This window comes from Crocodylus porosus, unplaced genomic scaffold (assembly GCF_001723895.1).
Source record: "Crocodylus porosus isolate Cpor-Errol unplaced genomic scaffold, CroPor_comp1, whole genome shotgun sequence".
NCBI classification, from domain to species: Eukaryota; Metazoa; Chordata; order Crocodylia; family Crocodylidae; genus Crocodylus; species Crocodylus porosus.
Window position 1 is genome coordinate 61,047,280 of NW_017728907.1, and position 7,094 is coordinate 61,054,373.

The window sequence follows — 7,094 nt, forward strand, 5'->3', positions numbered from 1 at the left end:
GTGCTTATTCAGAGGACAACACTATTGATGGGAGCTAACAGCTATTGATAATGCATTTTTAATAATATTTCTAACAAGCAAGTGAACTGACTGACTTCATTTTTCACATCAGAAAGGCAGCAAGACCCCCCTCCTTCTTTTGCAGGCCTGCTGGCAGACGAGGGAGTATAGCTGGGTGATCAGCCTGGCTCCCAGCTTCCAGCTCAGTCACAGGAAGTAAAGCCCCCACTGTGGGCTTCCCCCCAACCCACACTGGGCACAGCCTAGCTGGGGGTCTGGAAGCCCACAGTGGGGGCTTTGTACCCCCCCCCCGACTGAGCTGGGAACAAGGCCGATCACCCAGCCATGCCCCGTCCTGGGCTGGCAGGTTGGCTGAGGAGGGATTGTGGGGGGGAAATGCCCATCCCCCTCCCTCTCCTGGCTCTGGACCCTCAGCTGGACTGTACCTGGCATGGGTGGGGGGAAACCCACACTAGGGGCTTTACACACCCCCTGCCTGAACTGGAAGCTAGGAGCTGGGCTGATCTGGCTGTGTCCCTTCCTTGGCTGGCTGAGGAGGAAGTTGGGGGAAGGGGAGCCCCCCCCTCCCCCCCCAGCTCTGGACCCCTGCAGGGGAGTGGCAGTTTTACTTCCCTACTTAAGCTAGGAGCCAGCCCAATTCCCACCCCGCCTAGCCAAGGAGTGGGCAGGGGCTGGGGAATCAGCCTGGCTTCCGCTATGGGAGAAGAAAAAGCCCCTGCTGATGGCTGGGGGTGGGTCCAGCCCTGCTCCCTTGAAGCAGACAGCACAGCCCAGGGCTGCACAGAAGCTTAGGATGCTGGAGGACCATGAGTTAACTTGAATTGGGAGGGGATCTGGGACAGGAGTTCCATAAACTGGTTTGACCTAAAGCACTTAAATCTATATCCATCCAGGTTTATCTTAAACCAGTTTTGGCCATTTTGAAAGTGATTTATGTGCACTGTTCTGTTACAGGTTTAAACCAGTTTCTGATCACTTAAACCAGTTTATGTGCAACTTCTCTTACTAGCCACTATGAACAAACTTTGAAAACTGTCATTGTTAACTTGAATTCTAGCAAAGGCTGTGGCTTCAGTATGACACTTTTGGGCTTGAACCTCCTTGATTTCTACCTAGGAAACATTTCAGGGGGAGTCAGGATGCTGTTTGGCATTCTCACAAAAGAGAGGTGGGTAGTTGCATACAGCTACAAGTACAGTGCTGCTGACCCTAGCATGGGTTCTTTGGCTACCAGGTAGAACATTATTCTGACCACTGTACATAACGTGCTAATTTTGGCACTCTCCCAGATGTTGCTGAAGCTGATTGTACAGTATAAACAAACCTTTAAAGATATATATTTTTCTGTGCACAGTCTTTAGTTTTCTATGACAAATGCACCTTCATTTGGCTGAATTTGGCCAACTTCTCAACGGTAGTTGCAGCAAGATGTACCGGTGGGAAAGAAGCTAGTGTTTGTGATGCTATGTAAAGCCTTTTTTTTTTTTTTTTTTTTTTTTTTTTTTTTATAGTTTCACTGTTGGAATGATAGCATGGGTGGCTGGCTGTCATATGAATTATTATTATTAAACTAATTCTGAACTTGCTGAAGCAACACTCCCTCTCACATTGCAAAATCCTTTGCTGCTATAAGCCAAGAAGACTGGAATTTCCCAGGAGTTGGGGAAAACCTGTCACAAGACTTGCATTTTCCTATAAAGCACTTGCTTTGAAACCAAGGAGATGGTTCAATATCTATCACTTCTTAAGCATGTGCAGGCTCTACCACTTCTGCTCAGTGAAAGATTTGTTGTGCCTTTAGGTGTCTTTGTGCCGTGTGCTACTTCTGGAGACTGTTTAGCAGAGGTGTGTTTTGTTCTCCACTTACTGAAAGTATATCCAGTGTAGGGTTACCATATTTCCAGCAGCAAAAAAGAAGACACCTGAGAGGTGGGGGAGAAGCATATGATCATATGGGGGGGCAGTGATATGCCCATGCTCTGCCTCCTAAGCCGCTTGCCCTGCCAGCCCCCCTCACTCCCAACCTGCAGACCGCTGCCCCCCCAGTCCTGCTGCCCAAGTGTCTCACCTACACAGTGTCTCTTTACCTGGCTTGCTAGGGCCTGTGCGGGGTGCATGTGACCCCTGATGGCCAATCACCTTGCCTGCTGCTCCCAGTCCCAAGCAGCCAGCCTGGGAGAGCAGAGGAAATGGCAAAAAACCTGGACATTTGATCTTATATTAAAAACCCATTGGGACATAGCACAAGGGGCCAGAAAAGAGGACGTGTCTGGGAAAATCTGGACATATGGTAATGCAATGTGCAGTAGCGATGTGATCTCAATGCTTTTTTTTTTTTTGGTATTTCAGATATGAAATAACATCTTGTACTTTTTGTAAATAGCCTGAGGAAACAGTACCATATCTGATAGCTGAAAACTCTGTCTTTTATCTGTTCCTTCATTGGACATGGTTCTAATCTACCACATAGAAAACACTAGGTATTATGGTGTTGCAGCAATTGCTGGTAGGTAGCAGACTTCGTGAATGTGGCTAGGATGGGTACTTGATAGCTTTCTGTCCTTGACCTTTTAATATTACTTCTGTCCCTTCAAATGCTTGACACCAGTTATCTCAATGTTTTGACTGCTTGAATCTCTCCTTAGGAAGAGACCGTGCTGGAGAGGGAGCTGTTTATATAAATGAATAACTCTGTATGCACTATATCTTTGGATCATACTTAATTTTTGTTTCCCTTTTTTAAAAACTCAAGTTTCTAAGAGATTTCAGGCTTTTTCTTTGTCTTAGAGCCTTTTCAGTGTGTTGCTGTAGTTCTCTAAAACCTATTTAGCAAACAGTCTTCCACTACATACTTTTGTTAACTGTCTCCCCTTCCTTTCAGCAGTGAACTACAAACCCCCAAAGGCAGACAAGGTTATTTAGGTAAATCTGAACACTCCAGGAAAAGCACACACCAACTGCAGATGTTTCCTCAGCTTGATGAAGGGTATTTGCACCAGAAAACTCAGAAAGAATTTTTCCAGCTATTTGAGTTGGTCTAATAAAAGTTATCAGATTTACCCAAAGAACCAGTGGCGATGTGTAGAGGATACGTGGGAGTACACGTCCACACCCTGAGAGGGCTGGTGCACCCCTTGACCAGTTGCATTTGCTGCTTAGGCTATTGGTGGGATCAGCCGCTGGGGGACCCCCCCCCGGTCGCCAGGATCCCCCACATGTGCCCCCTGACTAACGTGGCACCAGCCACCCATGCAAAGAACCTTGTCTGCTGATGTCCTAAGATAAACAGTGCTACAAACAAACCCCCAAAAGAGGTCTTTAAGGCTAGGGACAGACATAGGTTCAGCCTGAGCTTGAATTGATTCAATCATTGCAGGTTAGTGTAACCTGTCTAGGCTGGATGGGTTTGTAACTGTACAGACATACCCCCTGGACTGAGAAATGCAGGCACGTGCCTGCAGTGGCTCAGGCTAGATGCCAGGGTATGGTAGAACAGCCCTCTTTTCTCTTCCATAGTGCTGAGCTGAGGAGGGGGGCATGGCCAGGCCCCAGCAGGACACTGATTAGAGAGGGGTGTAAACCCTCACCCTGCCTGCTCCATCCTGGCTTTGCCCTGCTTGCTGCTCAAGGGGCAGGAGTATTGCCAGACCCTGCATCTGTTGATATTGACTGAACTTTTCAATCTCCATCTCCTTGCTTCTTCAGACTGTCTGAAAACCAGGTCATTTTTAACACCTTTCTTTGTTCCTTTCTTGAAGACTGACAGATTGCACCCAGTTTATCAGCCCATCAAGCCCTCATTAGTTTCAAGCTCTTCTTATCTTCAGGGTGTATTTGCATTTGCAAGCCACCAGCTGTCTTCCTTTATTCCAGTGAAACTGGAGACCCACACAGACATCTCTTAGCATTAGTTAGCATGGCCAGATGCTGGGACCCTTCTCTGGGATCCCTATTTGAGCAGTCATCGGGGAGGGAGGTAAGGTGGGGAGGGAAGCCTGGCAGCCGCTGCAGTCCCTCAGCCAGCTGGAGCTGTGATTAGTGCTCTGGCTAGGAAGAAGAGGGGCAAGGCCACCCCTGCTCTGCTCTAGCAAACGGCCCCACCCAGCCCAGAGAGCATGCTGGGGGACTCTGGTTTAATTTAAACTGGGGAGGGGCCTGGGACAGACATTACATAGACTGGTTTAACCCAAATCAGTTTCAGTCTGATACTACATTCAGCCAGGTTTATCTCAAACTGGTTTATGTGCACTGAACATCTGTTCTGTTACAGGTTTAAACCAGTTTCTGATCACTTTTTAAACTGGTTTGTGTGTAATGTCTGACCTAGCCTAAAGTGTAGGAAGATTGTCTCTCATCTTTCTTATTGAAAGTAGAAATCCTAGGTGGTGGCCTCTTACTACTGTTCTTCCATACTCACATTGGTTCCTTTATAGCTAACTGACACTATCTGAAAGCCAGTATCCTACTTTATTTTGTCACTTGCTAAAACTATGGAGATTTGGAAGTCTGTATGGTGAGAGAGAAGAGTGTAAACCTGCCATGGAGTGTTACAGTATTCTTGGTGAGCAGGTTTCAAGACAGAAGTGAGTAGCTACAACTCTAGGGCCTCTACAAAGCCTACCCTAGATGTTTTACAAGTACCATGTATTAAACATGCCTTAATTAAAGAGGAGTAACTGCATGGCTCAAACTACACATTCCATTGGGGCACTAAATTGGCAATATTACTGAATGGATTGTAAACAGCAAGTGCAATGTAAGAATAATAGATGATTTTTATAGAAATCTAAAAAATGCATCTATGAAGTGAACTCAATAGGGGTACGTTGTCCAGCATATTTAATATTTGAATGCCCCTTGAATAGTAACTTGGTAATAGTGAAGCAGTGCTCATGTATAGCTCACTAAACTGTGATCTGAATGGTATTAACATACTACGTCTGTAGAATAAAGAAGCGTCTAGAAAGACCTTGCTGTGTTGCACTGTGCAGAATTCCTGTTAATATAAGGGTAAGTGTCAGTGGTCAGTTCCCAACATGCTCCCTCATTCTTTCAACAGCTTTAATTTCTTCGGATTCCGATCTCTAGTGATGATGGTAGTCTGTTACTAACGAATGTTTCATGCTCAGCCCCGGTGGGGCCGCAGATTTTTGCACTTCCATTTTTTAAAATTGTTTTTCTTATAAAGGCATAAAATCTCACCCGACCACCTGCAACTTTACTTGGCATATCATTCCTTGTTTAGTGATCAGCATGGATTTTGCTACTGCAAAGTTAAAGCAAGGTTTTACTACCAGGTATTTACAGGTGTTCCCAGACTCTTATTGTGCCATGAAGAAGGAATGCTTTTTCAGGAAAGAAGGTTGTTTCATTTAGATTTGCAGCTATTGCCTGATATTTCTCATGGAAAAGGACCCAGCAACATCTACTCTAGACTACTGCTCTCCCCCACCACTTTTGTTATTTAGCCACCATTAACTGCCCCACACCCAGTCTATTCTCCCCATGTTGCATGCTGATTGAAGGCTAAATCTGCCCTGATAGATTATCTTCTTTCTTTTCTTTTTTTGCAAATTTTTTTCTTAGTTGGTCTAATGAAAGGTATCGTCTCTGAACCCAGAGTTCTAGATTTTTTGCATTTCTTTTTGTCTCAGACCACCGTGGCTACCAAATACATCCCTGGTTGATTGCGGAATTTTCGATCGCCATCCTTGTTGGGATAGCTAGCCCAATGCTGGCACATGCAAACTCTTGACAGCTTGTCTAAATCTTACTCTTTTATACTTGGTTCTATTTGTGCTGGGTGTAATCTGAGTGAAGTGAGATAACAAAAGCACTAAGACTAACTATTTTTGGCCTTAGCAGAGCCTTAAGGCTAATAAGCAGAGTGCAGTTTGAGTAAGGCATGAGCTAGCTTTTTATAGACAGTAGACGGTTTAAAAATCCTTCTATTAGGGTCATGCCTTGATTCATTCACTTAATTCTAGAATTAAATGTCATGTTTGTCTTAGTCTGTCTCAAAATAAAATCTCTTTTCCAGAGAGAATATATTAAAAGCCCATTTGGGAAGGCAACTAACAAAAAGAAGATTTTGCTGTAATATCAAAGGCTTTCAGAACTCAGTTGATGATTACAATAAAGAAAACCACATCATTTAATTTTAAAATAGGGGTCTATTGAGTGCATATTGCATCCCAGTCTAATAACCTTAAAAATTACCTTGGGGACATGAATCTTGTGTTTTGATTTTTTTTTTCCGTAGTGCTAAATATGGGGCTGTAATAATATGCACTAGTATTCCAAAACCCCAGCTTGGTTCGTGACCCATTATTCTGGATTCTATAGGAAGATGTGCTTCCTGCTGCAAACAGCGTAAGTCTTTTAAAAAAAATTAGTGCATATCCTCCACCTCTTCCCAAAACCATACTCTAATAAGTGATCACTACTAATTATTGCCCTGAATACATAACTTGGTCACTTCCTGCCCTCCTTCCCCCCCCCAAACTGTTAGCATGGGAATGATAGGTATATATCAGTTTCCTTTTGTATGGAGAAAATTGCTGTGTTTTGTACACTTGGGCTAAGTACAGATGGTCAAAAAGCCTGAGGCTGAATTGATTCAGTTTTTGCAGGTTAGTCTAAGATACAAAGATTAAACTGGGAAACAACTAGACAGACATTCACTTCTGATTGTGGAAATACAGCCACTTGCCTGCAATGACTCAAGCCAGGAGCTAGGGTGGGGGCTCTAGAGCATGCTCCCTGGCACATAGCCAACAGGGGTTGTGTGTTCACTTCCTCTTCCTGCTACCCCTGAGGTCTCTGGGATTTGCAGTCCAGAATTACAGCAGCAGGACTCTGTAGGGTTGCTCATCACTTCCTTTTCCAGCTTCCAGGTGCCTCTGGGATTTGTAGTCCACTGTTGCAGCCAGCAGTAAGTTTTTTGTTTGTTTGTTTGTTTTGGCTGGGCAGGGCAGCTCTCTACTGGGAGCGGGGGAGGGAAGTTTACATCTCCTCCCTGGTCCCAGACCTCAGCTGGGGTTTGCGTGGGTGGGGCAATCCCTGCCTCTTGC

At 44.9% G+C, this 7,094-nt stretch overlaps 1 protein-coding gene across 3 annotated transcripts in view; it reads left to right on the forward strand.

Moving 5' to 3' along the window:
* Window positions 1-7,094, forward strand: part of DNAJC6 (DnaJ heat shock protein family (Hsp40) member C6) — a 95,507-nt gene that overhangs the window by 54,260 nt on the left and 34,153 nt on the right. The window lies entirely within an intron of this gene.